At 43.7% G+C, this 16,067-nt stretch overlaps 1 protein-coding gene across 2 annotated transcripts in view; it reads right to left on the bottom strand.

Annotated features, from left to right (window-relative positions):
* Nucleotides 1-6,865, bottom strand: part of Nck2 (NCK adaptor protein 2) — a 133,807-nt gene extending 126,942 nt beyond the window's left edge. Inside the window, exon 1 of one of the 2 annotated variants that reach the window (XM_055607793.1) lies at nucleotides 6,651-6,865. The gene's annotated coding sequence lies outside the window, so the exon portion shown is untranslated. The remainder of the gene's footprint in view (nucleotides 1-6,650) is intronic. The other variant, XM_055607786.1, reaches the window with a different exon arrangement.
* Nucleotides 6,866-16,067: the final 9,202 nt, after the last annotated feature.

The following is a 16,067-nucleotide window of genomic DNA, read 5'->3' as shown; positions in this document are numbered from 1 at the left end:
ACACACACACACACACACACACACACACACACACACACACACACACAAGGAAAACACAGCAAGTGTCCACAGCCAAACCACATGGTGAGGGCAGGTGTCCATAATGAACTGAGTCAAGCCTTTTTTGTCTTCTTAAAGCCTCAAAGGCCATGGCCAAAGCTTCTTACCTGCTGTGGGATCTGAGGGCTAGACTCAATGAGTTGGCATTCTCTTTTTACTTTTCACTATTCTGAACCCATTCCTGGCAGTGTCCTCAGAGAAAGATAAATAGATTCCAGAGCTGGGTGGTGAAAGCAACTGCATGTCCTAAAATCTTTGAGAACATGGAGTTCCACTATGACAGATGGAATTGTAGCCCCAGATTTATACACTGAAGCCCTAACCCCCACATAATGATACAATTCTCTGTCAGTATCATGGAAGACTGGTTCCAGAACTGCTTGGGTACCCGAATCCTCAAATTTTCCTATCACTTCTGTAACATCACACAGCCTTTGCATATCACCTGTGCACTTCATCCCATACAGTCTAAATCATTCTAGATTATGTATGGATCCACTAACATTGGTGGTATGGAAACTGTATTAAGAAACACATTTTTAAAAAATACCTCTATGTATTTAGTACAGATAAAAGTTTGTGCTGAAGGCCAAATGTATCTGGACACAGAACAATAAAGATAGTTGAAGCTGGGCATGGTGGTGCACGCCTTTAATTCCAGCGCTTGGAAGACAGAAGCAGAAAGATCTCTGTGAGTTTGGGGACAGCATGGTCTACACAGCAAGCTCAAGGACATAGTAAGACCCCTGTCTCCAAAATAAGCAATATTCTCATATTGGGGCTGGAGAGATGGTTGTTGGTTAAAAGCTAAGACTGCTTGTACAGAGGCCGTTTGGTTCCCAGCACCCATGACAGGCAGCTCAGAACTGACTCTAACTCTAGCTTCAGGGGATCCAAAACACTCTCTGGCCCCTGCAGACAGCTCCATTCACATACCCATAACTACATATACACAAACACACACACTCACAAACATATAATTATTTTTTAAATTGTAAATGGGAGGTGACAGTTAAAGGTGGTAATAGGAATGAGACCCTAATCTAATAGAACTGCTACCCTCCTAAGAAGACAAAGGCAAAGCAGAGACCTCGTGTCTGTGCACATACAAAAATAAAAATTAAAAAAAAAAAAAAAAAAAAGGTGCCGGTGCCAGTTAAAGAGGAGAAGAGAGCACTCCTCACTGGACACATGATATAACCCTGCTCTTCCAGCTTCCAGGATGCTGAGACAGTTCAGTCTGCTGCTTCAGCCACATAGTCGGTAGCATCCCACTACAGAAGACCATGCAGAGCAAAACATTCACTAAGCAGGAGTGAACACCCTGGACACAAGGACACTTTCTAGGCAACTCTGGCTCCTAAAAGTAAGGCATGGATACAGAATCACTATCTCACCTCCTGGCTGCCTCCATACAAATGGCTCTTCTTCCAAGGGCTCCCACATGTGAACTGCCCCAACCACACCTGCACACACTTGTAACAGCACAGTACACATCTGTGGGAGGGCCCAGGCAGTTGTGGGTGGTGCCACCCCTAGCCTTGTGGTCCTAGGTTCTAGAAGAAAGCAGAGTAAGCCAGGAAAAGCAAGCCAATAAGCAGCATTTCTTCATGGCCTCTGCATCAGCTCCTGCCTCCAGGTTCCTGCCTGTTTGAGTTCCTGTCCTGACTTCCTTCGATAGTGAACAATAATATAGAAGTATAGGTCAAATAAACAAACAATTTAAGTAAGCCCTTCCCTCCCCTGCTTGTTTTTGGTCATGGTGTTTCATCACAGCCCTAAAAACCATAATTAAGACAACACCCAAGAGCTATGACAAGGCTCTGGGACTCAGTGACACTGTAGTCTCACCTGCTGCCTTCTGAGAGGTGACAGGGAATAACATGAATTTAACTTAAGTTCAGGATCTACAACCTTGGTCCAAACTTCTCACACAGATGTGAGTCAGACCCAAATGCCATTCTATGCAGAACACTAAATATGTAACATGTAAAAAGTACTTTGTATACTATAAATTACATTAATATCTTATACTTTTAGCATCATCTGGCAGTTTAGGTCTTCCTTAACAACTGGTTAGCCAATGTATCTATTTCCCCAAATTGTCTTACAAGAAGAAATTGCAATACAGGTTGAACGTCTCTTATCCAATAGGTTTCGGGCCAGAAGTGTGTCAGCCTTTGAGGTATGTGTAGTATGTATATGCCACCCTCAACTGGAAGTCTTGGACAAATTACTTACTCATCCTAGTGATAAATTACTTATTTACTATCACCCCAATCTACAACCTGCATTTGTTACACACGTGAAAGAATTAACACCCAAGTCAAAATAAGAAATCCATGTGCTTCATACATATTTTATATGTGCACCCTGAGTGTAATCTCAGTGTTTCTATTCCACCAAACTTGGACAGTTTGTCACAAGATCAGGGATGGAATTTTCCACTTGTGATATCCACTGATACTCAGAAAGCCTTCAAATGCTTTCTCAGAAATTGTTAATCATCCTTAGTTATTAGAGAAATTTATATTAAAACAACTTTGAGCCTTCATCTCACCATAGTCAGAATGGCCAAGATCAACAAAACAACTGCTGGTGAGGATGTAAGAAAAAAAAGAAGAACTCTCATTCACTACTGGTGTAAATGCAAACTAGTACAACCACTCTGGCAATCAGTATGGAGAATCCTCAAAAAAATAAAAATAAATCCAACAAATGAATGACCCAGCTATACCACTCCTTGGCACATGCCCAAAGGACTGGACACATTCTCCTACTCCACACATACCTGCTCAGCCATGTTTACTGTCACCCAATTCACAACAGCAAGGAAATGGAAACAACATAAATGTCCTTCAACAGACAAACAGATAATAAAAATGTGGTGCATATCCCATGGGATACTATTCAGCTATAAAGAAAAACAGAGTCATGAAATTTGCAGACCAGACTTTCAGATTAGGGCTCTTCAATCTAGAATTAAATTCTGAGTAAACTGGAACCTTCTTTTCTTAAAAATATTACGAATACAGACAGCAGAAAGGCAATGATTAACCAATAACTACTTCTTAGCAGCATAACTAATACTTGGCTAGAGCTGTCATGTCAGGCTGATTTGGGCAGCCTCATCTATTGAAAACCTCACTCAAGCCAGGCAGGATGGCACTCAACTGCAATCGCAGTACTCTGGGTTATAGTCTTTTAAATCAGGCTAGCAAAGGTGCGCAGCAGAAGGCTCAAGTTTGAGGACAACATATAGTAAGATCAAGTCTCATAACAACAAAGGCCATTCAGCCAGCCCACCACATGGCTCTGGAGAGGGGGACATTTGGCTCGACAATGCAGGTGCACAAAAAGGATTACATTAAGATTACCTTCAGGATATGTAAAAGAGATCTAAAGAAATTTCATGTTTTAAGTTTCACCCAAGGATTACAAATGACTTGACTGACAAGAGAATTCACCAAACAAAGGCCACCATATCACATTCCCTAACTGTCTCAAAGTCCCAGGGACCTTTGGTGTGATCGGGTTCCAAGCAGAGGCTGAGATTCTGATCTCATCACTGACCTCAACAACACAGGCCAGAAGTCAACAGCATGTTAGTGTGCTGTCACACATGAGCTGTGGATCAGCACCTTCCAGCCCACATGGGTAGGAGACAATGAAGATAATTGGCAAGAGGGTCACAAACGTCAAAGGAAACCACCAAGAAAGTTCTGCTGGAAGTCCAAGGACACAGTCATTGCCTGTTGGTTGAGATGGAAGATGCTGGGATATAGGAGAGCAATGACCACTAAAAAATATGAAACTTAGGATACCCACAGAAGCTGGAAAAGGTACCAGATCCTTCTTGGGCTAGTCGCACAAAGAGATGGGGAACACCACTGTGACCCTAACATGGTACGTCAATCTAAAGAACATTTTTCACTGCCATGGCCTGGAGGACTGAGAATCCCAGGCAGAAGTGTACTCCAAGGAGCAGGCAGGAAGCGGAGGGGCGGCAATGGGAATGCAGAGGATGCGATTCCCTAAGAAAGGCTTTTACCATCATGTTCTCTATGATTTGACTGAAGTGAATTGCTGAAAAGTAAAGTTTTTTTTTAAATGCACTGCTCTGATGGCCTAAAAAAAGGGAGTATTTTCACCACAGCTGCATACCTTTGATAGCCTGATTTAAAAGACTGCTTTGACCTCCTTCTGAGCTGCCTTAACTTAGGCAGTTAACAGCACAAATAGCATTATTTTTTCACTTTTGTCCTTTGAAAACACCCTGAAAAATGTTTCCATCAGTCATTTTCAGGAAAGAGAAACAATTCTGAAGCACCATTTTTAGTCTTTCTGGAAGAGAAAATTAATTTCCTAAGTCTCTGGGGGAAGATTCCCAGTTCATTTGTAAGAAAAGTTAGCTTACTTGTTTTCCCAAATACTGCTCACTACCCTGCTTGCACTTGCAACAAGCAATCTTGAATTCTTCAGTCATTAAGCCTCATTTTGAACATCAGAAAATCATTTCCATAAGCCATGTCAGGCGAAGTGTATTTTGCAAGCCAGTCAGTTAGAAGCACGTATGCCCTACAGAGCAACCCGGCCTGGTCTTGCCAGGGCAAATCAAGCTAATGAAAGTGATCAAATAACTCCAGGTAGCTATGCAATCAGTGAGTTTCCGGTTGTTTTCAAGGGGTCATCCAGTCTGCTACAGCAAGGAAGATGTGGGGAGATTTAACAAGGACAAAAGCACATTTCTCAAACACCTGGGTGCTGCTGTTTGTTGAGAATGTTCCATACCCCAATGTACATGACAGAGGTCAGGAATATGACAGGGTCAAACAGAAAGAAAGGAAGAAGATTGAAGCAAAGACCATGTTGTGAAAGAACACTGAAATCCTGGAAATGGACACTAAACGGGAGCTGGAAACCACCTTTTGTAAACTCGACCCATTTTAAAGTCTCTCCACAGGTGGGCAAATTAGCTACCAAGCAGCAGGAAGCAACTCCCAACCCTGAGACTGGGGCTCTGTTTCAGCACATATAAGAAGCTGAGAACAAGACAAGCAGTGAGCTTGTTAACTCCATGCTTTAGGCTGCACAAAGTTCTCAATTTCAGCTTTGGGTCACTGGGACCTTTACTTCCCTAAATCAAAACTACACTAACCTACTCGGAGGCATGAAAGTTTAAGGCAGGATTGTCTCTTGTGGTCACTTAGGAAAGACCCAAAGGTCTAACTCTAAGTCTAAATCTAAAGTGCACTTTCTCTCATGTGTCCACTGGTTCCCTTCACGACATAAACCGGGCCTGTGCATGAAAGTCCTGTTTCTAAGTCCGTTTCTATAAACACTTGAAAAGCGAATGGAGGGAGTGTCCTCAAGCACAGTTCAGGTGTTTTGATAAAGTAGTGACCTTTAGACTAGAAAACCACTGTCGATAACTATACCAAAAACTCAGGCTTGAAACACACCTAAAATTATTTTCATTCCTCCTCAAAATCCCTGCACTGGATGAGGAGCAGAAAGAAGTCTCCACGGGAGGGTACCAGCAAACCACGCCTACTGGTCAATGAGCTGTTTCATTTGCGGTCAACCAAAAAGCAGGCCTGTACACCTCCAGCTCAAACTCGGACCTGTTCGTCCCAATATGCAGATGCAAACTTGGCAAGATTAGCCTTAAACCTACTAGCAAAATAAAAACCAAATAAGGGGGAAACTGCCGGCGTGAATGGGCTAAAGTGACAGGGCCCACTCCACTGGCAGCCCAGCTGGTCCCCAAGCTGTTCACAATACTATTGTAAGTCTCACGTCTGCTATCCATTAACCACCACCCTCGCACACCTTCCGGGAAAATCGTTATTGTATATAAATTACAGCGTTTTGCAAATCAAACCCTTCCACACAATGCCAAGCTAACAGTACTCAAAAGGGAGGTGCCGTCGGGGCATTAAAAGTCACACACAAATTCTTGCAAAACCACTTGCTTAAATCACCCTGAATAAACCTGCGGGGTGGGGAGGAGGGCACGGAGAAACTTTGGCTCAGGATTAAGTCTTGGAAATGCAGGGCAGGACACAAGGTCTGGAACCAGGCACAAAAGCGCCCTGCGCCGAGGTAAGGACCTCCTTTATGGAACGTGACAGCAGCTTTGTGCCGAATCACTAATAGTTCTAAATTCAGTAAGTTCTCCCCGGCCATCGCAGTCTCCCGCTTCCTAGCGCTGGGGCCCTCAGATCCCAGGCTATTCTTCCCAGGCACGCGCGCCCGGCGACCCGGCCACGGCTGGGTCCCACACCCGCCCGCAGGCCAGGGCTGCTTCTGTTCCCGAGGGCTTTCGGTCCTCGGTCCCCGGCGTCCGCCTGCGGAGGGCGCCCCACCCCCACGCCAGCTCGGGGCTGTGGAAGGAGAAGGCTCGCAAGAAGGTGTGTATCCGAGGTGCGGGTGCCCGGGGACGCCCAGGCCGCGGCGGGGCCGAGGGCACCGGCAGGGCGCGCAAGGGGACACCCTCCCTGGCCCTTCCAGGGCAGTCCTGGCCCTCCCGCCCCTCTCTCCCAACTCTATCGACCCGCCCAAGTTTGCAGCCCCCGTTGTCGCCTTACCTCAGTGCACATCGCTCGCCGAGGCCAGAGGGCAACGGCGCGGGTCCCGGGGCGGCGGCCGCGCTGCGCCCGCCCAGATGCCGCTCTTTGTCTGCACCGCTCCCTCCTCCCGCCGCCGAGCGGACGCTATGCGACCCGGCGGAACCCGCCGGCCCGGGAGCCCCGGAGCCTGCCCGCCGCCGAGCCCTCCTCCTCGCCGCCGCCGCCGCCGCCGCCTCCTGCTCGGCCGCGCGCCCCGGCCTGCGATCCGCGGCGACGACCCTCCCGCGCAGCGCCCGCCTCCGCGCGCTCCCCGCCCGCGCTCCTCCCCGGCTGCCGTGACGCCGCCCAGGGGCCGGCCCAGCCCAGCGCACGCGGGGCGGGGGACCCACCTGGGAGTCCCGGCCCGGCCTAGGGAAAGCGCCGCCTGCGGGCTTTAAGCCGCAACCCGCTCTGGATCAGAGTTGGGGGTGGGCGCCAGGGAGAATACAGTGCCACTTCCAGCCCAGGAGACCGGGTGGTCTCTGCACCCGGCTGTGCACTGGACTCTTACAGCGACCAACCTCCTCTCCCATCCCCACCCCCAAGCATTCCCACGGCACGCTCAGCATAGCAGGCCTGGTGTCTGTCAGAAAAGTGACTTACATAAAAATGTCACTTCCTCCCAGTAATCGCTTATGGGCATTTTCTTTATTTATTTGCCTTGCATCTATTTACTTTCCCATCCAGACACTTTTTTACTTCATTCTCCCAGGCAGACCACTTACTAGGAGGAGAGGAAACCTGACCCCCGCTGCCTCCTAAGAGCCCAGGCCAGCTCTTTAGAGCCAAAGAAGTCTTCTTTATTAAGAAGGCTGAGAAAGCTTTAGAAGGAGCCCTCGCTCACCCAGCCTTGAGTGGTGGCTAACCTGCAAAGTAACTTAGAAGCCTAGAGCAAGGGAAAGGAACACATATGTCTTACACACCACCATCCAGATTTTTTTTTCTCCAAGCTCCTTCACAGTTCCCAAAATGAAGCCTTAATACTCAAATGAATTCAGTTTTCTGGTTGGGCAGCTCTCATTTTATGTTAATGAGATTCTTCTGCCCTGGCTCTTGGCTCCTCCTTATGAAAGCAGAAACAATTCACCCTAAGTGACCAGGTTGCCTTCGTACTTGGCACTGTAGTCATAGCAGGAACTGACCTATGTCACTTCACACAGGTGTTTCACAACCTCTCTCAGCTTTATCACACAAGATGTTTACCTGCCTCTTAGGTAAAGAACCTGGCACATAGCCTGACAGTTGGGCACTAGGAGGTATCAGGTATAAGATCAGCGTCTTCCAATTGGAGATGCTATCTCCATTTATCCTTTTGTGCAAACCTCATCTTGCTAATATCTAGCTTTCCATTAAGGAAAGCAGAACTCTAATCAATAGTTTAGCCCTATTTAAAATTCATTTACTCTAAATAAGTAGGACAATATGGACGCAGTTTTTAAGCTTTTGTTTTGAATAGTGGCCTCAGACTCCTCTCTCTGATTTTTTTTTTTTTTTTGTAGGATTTCTACAGAGATTTGAACAAGATTGGCTCCCCTAGGCTCATACCTATATTTGCATGCTTAGTACTCAGTTGGTGAACTGTTTGGATTAGGAGGTATATCCTTGTTGGAGGAGGAGTGTCACTGGAGGTAGGCTTTGAAGTTTCTTGGCCAGTGTGTGTCTCTCTGCCTGCTGCCCCATGGATCAGGATGTAGCTCTCAGCTACATCTCCAGCACCATGCCTGCCTGCCTGCTGCCATGGTCCTGCCATAATGATAATGGACCAAGCTTCTGAAACTGTAAGCAAGCCCTCAATTCAATGCATAGATGATAGATAGATAGATAGATAGATAGATAGATAGATAGATAGATAGATATAGATGATATAGATATAAATGATGATATCTATACAGATAGATACAGATATATATGAGTTGCCTTAGTCATGGTTTCTCTTCACAGCAATAGAATACTAAGGCAGTCCCCGTTGATATCTTGCATCTAAACTCATTAGCTTCTTTTCAGACTCTGGCCCACCTAGTTTTTCTTTAAACAGGTGGCTTTTTTGTTGTTGTCTAAAAGTCCATCATCTTGTTGTAAGGTATTTCATTCTATTCCTTACTTTTTCTGCCTGCCCGTCTCTGACTCCCTGTAAGAAGTTGTCTTTGCAAGCATCTAAGTGCAGTGTTCCCAAAGAAGATGTAGCCTTTTGTTTTCATTTTGAGATGAATTTTTTATGTTGTATGTATGTGGTATGTATGTATGAATGCATGATCACACATGTGTGCTGGTGTTTAGGGAGACCAGATGTTGACATCTGGTCTTTTCCCTGATTGCTCTCACTTGAACCTATATCTCTCTGATTTGGCTACTGTAGCTAAGCAGATTGCTAGGGGAATTTCTTGTCTCTACTTTCTGCTGTTTGCATACCTGGCATTTATGTGGGTACTGGGAATCCAAACTCTGCTCCTCGTGATTACAGAGCAAGTGATTTATCATTGAGCCATCTCCCTGGCACCTGCAATATGAAAGGCCATTTTTTGTATGCTGCTTCCCAGTTAAGCTATAGTCTTAAGGAACTCCAGATTATATTCACTCCCTGAAGGCTAGATCACCTCTTTTCCTTCCCAAGCCTGCTCTTCATCCCACAGCCTCTGGCTTCAACTAGACCAGTGGTTCTCAACCTTCCTAATATGATGGCCCTTCAATGTAGTTCCTCTTGTTGTGGTGACCCCTAACAATAAAATTATTTTCATTACTACTTCACAACTGTAATTTTTCCACTATTATGACCTGTAATGTAAATATGCAGGAGGTCGTAAGCAGCCCCTGTGAAAGGGTCATTCTACCCCCAAAGTGGTCTCCATGCATAGGTTGAGAGCCACTGGCCTATAGTCTACTTCAGCTTCCAGAAGAAACTTTATGCCATCTTGATCTCTTTTTGACCCACCTCTCAGTCACCTACCACCCTAGAAAGTAAGCAGAGGGGCATTAGATAACCAACCCGCAAACCCATTTAGTCAAAACATGATTCTTGCTGTTCATGATTCTTAAATTTTTGACTGCACCTTCCCTTCCATTTCCACTACAGGGTCTTGACATTTACATGTACCCCAGCAATACTTACTGTATTGCTGTTTCTGAATCTGGACATCTATCAACTCTAATGCCCATTTCACATCTTCAGAAACTGAAACAGGGAAAGCTGGGGCAGAACTGTGTGTGCCTGCCTCCACAGCTCTTGTTCTTCTATTTTCATAGTCATGCATGTTTTCTCATATTCATACTGTGTGTCAGTGTCATCTTAACTTTGCTAAAAAATTGCTTTCTTCTGTGCTCTCTCTTTGAAAGAAAAAAAAAACAAAACCTCCCTCATTGCTCACCACAGTATCATCATAGATCTTTCTGTCTTTACATGTCAGAAGATTGGAACACTTGTTCCTAGGAAGGCTGGGTAATCAGCTCTAAAAGACCTATACTGAGATTCCGGGGCTACCTTAACAAATTATATGAGACAATATAAATCAGTTTATCCTTTCCACACTCTGAAGTCCCAAAGGCCCCAGAGAACACCCTTTTCTTACCCCTTCTGGCTGTTCATAGCTTGTGTAGCTTGTGTGGCTTCCTTCTGATGTCTGTTTCCTACTCCGTGCTAATATGCCCAGTCCCCAGTCCGAGACCATCATTCCTCTTCTCCTGTCTAAAGGCATATGCTTGGATTGGGGTCCATTCTAACATAGGATGGTCTAACCATTTACAAAGACCTCTTATTAACTAGGGTCAAACTCACATGCAATAAGCAAATACATCTTTGGGGCTACCACTCAACCCACTGCAAGGCCTACCATGGAGGACAGAGTTTTTAAAGCTTGTTTTATCGAAAAACATACACAGTGTACAGTTCTGCATTCTATTTCAGTTGTGTATTCATTCTTTTACCATTAAAATGTCTTTGATAACTCATTATTGAAAGAGAAAAATATAAACCTTTAAAATCCCATCAGTGTTCCTGTAATTTATTTTCTAAGGTTATCTTACATTTAGCTCTGTCATAACAACTTTCTGTTTAACTCTGCTCACTATAAAGTTATTTGTTTCATTCACCCTACACTCCCCAATGTGCCTCACAATGTCATACCAATTTCTGCCTTCCTACAGAATAGAAGTAGTTGGGAATTCCCTTTCCCTGTCCCTTCCTCTTTGAGACTTCTATTCAAACCCTCCAGCAGCTCCACCTTGGTAAGGTAAGATTGTGGATGCACCCGCAGTCAGACTTCAGAGGCTCATGGTCTGATGACAAGATTTGAGGCCATTAGGTTCTGTGGGCCTCAGATAGTACAGTTGCCCCTCATATTCACGAGTGGTTATTTCCATGACCTCTTTCACCCACTGGGATACCAAAACCCCACAGATTCTCAAGTATCTTACCCAAAATCGTATAGTGTCTCCATGTAGCTGCCACACATCCTTCTACTTGCTATGAATAATCAGTAGATGACATGCAATACCTAATAAGTGAACTAATACCATATATGTGTTGTGTAAATAGTTGCTGTTGTGAGAACAACAAGGAAGGGTGAGCTGGAAATGAACCCAGCAATTTCCTTCAGCAGCTGCTAACCCACTTGGTTCTAAATCTTGACTTACTTAGCACTACTTGGCATCCTTCTAACAAATTCTTTCATCCTACTTATGGTGACTAAAGCCACTTTCTCTTCTTACAGCTGAAACCCCTGAGTAATATTAACTGTAGGATGTTGGAAGTGAAAACAGGGAGAAGTTCCTCATGGAAGGTCTTTAGAACTCAGCTAGGAGGAGAAATGTATGTAGGAGTAGTGGGTAAGAGGAGAGTACAAATGGTCTTCCTGCCCAAGTGGATTTAAGGATGCTGGTGAGGATCCCAGGGTGCAGTCAGGAGATGAGGCACTCAAAAGTAGATATCAGCAAACTCCTTTGGCACATATACCCAAGAGTGTCTGGTTAAGAAGAATGGGCATAAATTATTGTTACTCAAAGAGGTAATAACTCTACTAGAGTAGACAGCATGGATGAGGAAATTATTTAGGAGAATTGAGAAGTACTGCAGAGGTTTCAGCAGCTATTTGGATGTGGATGATCAAAGAGAACAAGAATGGAACATCAAAACTAACCTGAGTATCTAGAGGTAGTTAATTCTAAGGGCTGGTGTCAGAAGTAAAGAAGTCAACATTATTTTGTGAGGCATGAGCCCCTGCCTCCACCACATAATATCAGTATTTAGCCCTATAATATAACTTGTGTGTGTGTGTGCATTTCCTGTTCATTATAGCCAACTTACTGCAAGCTGGGACTCTCCAGGAGGCTCACAAGTGATCAAGTGACAGTTCCTGCCCTCAAGTGACTTTTTGCTTGAAAATTATCTGTTGCAGCCTTAAATAGTTCTCTAAAATAATGAGTCTGTCTTCTTTAATTGTGCCATCCATCTTGGATCGATCTAAACACCCTGAGGGCAGGGGTGGAAGCTGATTTTCCTGTTCAACCCCAGACCAAGGCAGAATAGTTTATAAGTCCATCCTGACAGATAGACATTCCACCTTCCTAAAATTTTGCCAAAGAGAGCAAAGTTTGTAAGCATTGGCAAAGAGATGTGTAAAGGGCTGAAAGATTTTCAGAACAAATTCTAGTGGGATTATGGATGTATGAAAGGACAGTTGTATGACTCTTAAGATGTGTGGCAATTTCTTACTCAACCTGCTCTGTCTCATTTTCTTTTAGACTCAAGAGGAAACAAATACATTAGGACTTGACACTTTCTCAGTGACTGGCTGGAGTGTAGACCTCTCGGTGGAAGAGCTTTTGACTAGCATGCATGAGCCCCCAGGTTTTACCCATAATACCACAAACAAATAACTACTGTAAATCATTAAATTTGTACAAACTCTCTCCCATATGAGACATCACCTACATACAATCAATGTGACTCTCCTACTTCTAAATAAAATGTTATCTGGGCTTCTGGAAACATCTATGCACATCTAACTATTTAAATTAAAGGGAGGGACAAAGCAGCCCTACAGAGTTGAAGATCGCTGGGTGTGCTCAGCACTTACCGCTCTCACAGTGTGCATTTTGTAAAACTCATTTAGAGTAGTGGTAGATGCTACAATGAAGCCTTAAACCTCAAAGGCTAACTTGGTCCAAAAAATAAAAATGCTTAGACGTCATATTGTTTTGCATTGTTAGCAGCAAGGCAGAATTCATTTTGGACAAGAACAATATGAAGAGAAAAGCTAAGATTTCCACTTAGAATTTCCACCTTCAGGTGATCATCATGTGTACGACATTTCTGTTAGCCGCAATCAATCCTCAATTAATCAGAACATCCTAGAAGAAGCTTTTCTTAAAAATTACATTTCCATGTTGGTTAAAGAAACTAGAAACTCCTATCAGCTGGAATATAAGTTGAATCTAAGGAACACATACATTGCAAACTGATAAGTCACCTTAGAAAACATAGCATTGTAAGAAGACAGGTCCTTTCCTGCTGCTGGGGCCCTCTGCACTTCAGAGTCACCATGCCACTACTAAATAGCAGAGTAAGTGGGATGTTTCTGAAATCAAAGCTATCTACCAAAAGTGCTTTTTAAAAGAGATAATACAATTATCCAAGAAGTGGCTAATGCCTGTAATCTCAGCATTTGGGAGGCTGAGGCAGGAGGTTTGTTATTTCCAGGTCAGCCTGAACTATACAACAAGCTCAAGGCCATCCTGGGTCACATAGGAAAAGCCTTTCTTTAAAAATCAAACAAACAAATAAAACATTTACAAGATTCACATTTTTTCCCCAAAAGTATTGAGAGAGATTTCCATTGAACGAGGGTTCCAACTAACCAAGGTCTATTTAGCTCCCACTTACATCCATATTTTAATAGGAAGGACTTTTAAAACATAAATCTCAACCAAATCACTGGCAGACATGGTCCTTCCTTAGTCCCACTCTTCACTGAAGAATAAGTAAGTCCTTTGGAACTTTGCTTTAGGAGTACCATGACACAACCCTTCTGACTTTGCTGTTTGTAGTACTCTGCTCAGAGTAGCAATGTCAATATGTTGAAAGTTTTGAGACTAAAGACTTGAAGAAAAAGCCTGTGTAATTTAATAACTGATGGCCTGGGCTTATCTGGCTAGACATCACTGTCCAAAAGTCACTGTCCAAGCTCTGTTTTTTGGGGGTTCCCCTCATTCTATGAACCTTCGTGGGGTCATGCAGCCAAGAATGCCTTATTGTCTAGTAATTCATGGTCTGTATGATATTCTAACTGATTAGAGGTAAGGATGATCTTCTTGGATCCCTGGAGTCTCTCATTGACATATCATTCAAAGTGGGAAGATAACAATGCTTTGAAGAAAAAGCATGGAAGAAAAGACAACTATAAATAGCTATTTTAGTTTCCTTTTCTCTTTGTTGTTGTTGCCCTTTTAAAAAAATCAACAGCAAACAAAAAAAGGCATTGCTGTGTAGTCTAGACTGACCTTGAACTCACCATTTTCCTGCCTCAGCCTGAGTGCCTGAGTTATAAGCAATGTACCACATGCCCAACAAAATGCCAGTTTTAAATGTAAACATATTTAGATATGAACTACAGGTTGTCATCAATGATCTGAAAGTTCAAAGTCTAAATGCTCCAAAATACAAGACTTTATTAAGAGCACTAAGATGATGTTGTAGAAAACTCTACTTCTGATTTCATCTGAAGGTCACAGTCAAAATTCAGGTGCATAAAGAACAACAGAGAATTACCTTAGGTCTCTGAGTATCTTAAGCATGAATGAATTTTGTATTTAGATTTCAGCTCCAACCTGAAGATATCTCATTGTATGCATGCAAATATTCCAAAGTCCAAAAATTCTAGTGAAAAAGCAGTCAGCTTGTATTAGAAGTCACTAGGAACACTTTAGTCATTGCAAGCTGTCACCCAAGTGTCCTTCCACTTGTTAAGTATACTGTCAATACACCCTAATGAGGAAGACACTATAGGACTCTCTTTATAGATCACCATGTACATGTGTCTATGCTTATAATGTTTGAAAGTAGCTGAAATGTTTTGTATGATAATTCCTACAAATATGAAATACTGACTTTTTGCAATATGGTATGTCCTACAAATGTGGAATATTTGCAAGGTGTCTGCACAATACAACCAAGAAATAGAATTTATGCTGATTTTAATATCCTATAACACCATTGTTACAATGAATTCTTAACAAAGGTACTGAGTCTTTCTCATTTTTGCTATTTTGATAAAGTCATATGATGGTAGGGGTGGACGAGGGATCATGAGGTGAGGAAGGCACTCCTCACCGCCAAACTAGAAGGTGTGTGAGTTTCTTGTTGCTGTCTGACAAATCACCACGAGTTAGAAGACTATGCAACACAAACTGATTGGAAATCAGTATTTGTCTGTCTGTCTCCCAGAACGAAAATCAAAACATTCACAGGACTGTCTTACCAGTTGGAGGCTCTAGAGAACAATCTGTTTGTATTTGCCTTCTCTAGCTTTTAGGTGACATCTATTTTCCTTGGCTGGTGGTGATTTCCTCAACTCCAAAACCAGCAATGGTTCATGTTTCTGACCCTGCTTCCACTCTCAAGTCTCTTTCCCTGCAGCCAGGAAAGGTGGCTAGTGGTTTGAATAAGAATGCCCCCTTCCCATAGGCTCATAAACTTGAAGGTTTGATGCCCAGTTGGTGGACTGTTTAAGAAGGATTAGGAAGGAGGTCTGGCCAGGTTGGAGGAGGTGTGTCACTCTTGATAGGCTTTGAGATTTCAAAATCCAGTACCATGCCCAGTCTCTACTCTCAGCTACTACGCCAGCACTATGTTCTCCTGCCTGCTACTATGCTTCCTGCCTTGGCATGACAAGCCCTCTGAAATGAACTAGCCCTCTGAAACTGTGAGCAATTACGTGCATTCTTTTATAAGCTGCCTCGGCGATGGAGTCTTTTCACAGCAATAGAACAGTAAGTAAGAGAGTGACCCTCCCTCAGGACTCATAATTCTCCAGGTGCCCTGGAGAATTCACCATCATTTTCCCTCTGGAGGCTTATGCCTAACTCAGCCCTGCAAAGTACTTTTGCAACATGTAACAAAGTCACAAATTCCAGAGACTAAGGGATGGGTACCTTTGAGGGGTCATGATTGGAGCATTACTAATAGGACAGACTAAATACTAGAGAAGCTTCTGGGAGAGCTGTGGTAAAATGAGGATGTCACATACTAAGGTGAGAAGACAGAGGGTGTACCGGCTCAGGTACATGGAGAGAGAAAAAATGCTGAGCACATGGAAAGAAGGACGCCTCAGTAGGGATATTTGCTGCAGCTCCTTCCCCCAGAGCATCAGAGGCTGGGGAAGTGAGGACACTTTCCTTAGTCTCTTA

This window comes from Psammomys obesus, unplaced genomic scaffold (genome assembly GCF_907164565.1).
Source record: "Psammomys obesus unplaced genomic scaffold, mPsaObe1.curated_primary_1811, whole genome shotgun sequence".
NCBI classification, from domain to species: Eukaryota; Metazoa; Chordata; class Mammalia; order Rodentia; family Muridae; genus Psammomys; species Psammomys obesus.
This window is presented reverse-complemented; position numbering and strand designations above follow the sequence as displayed.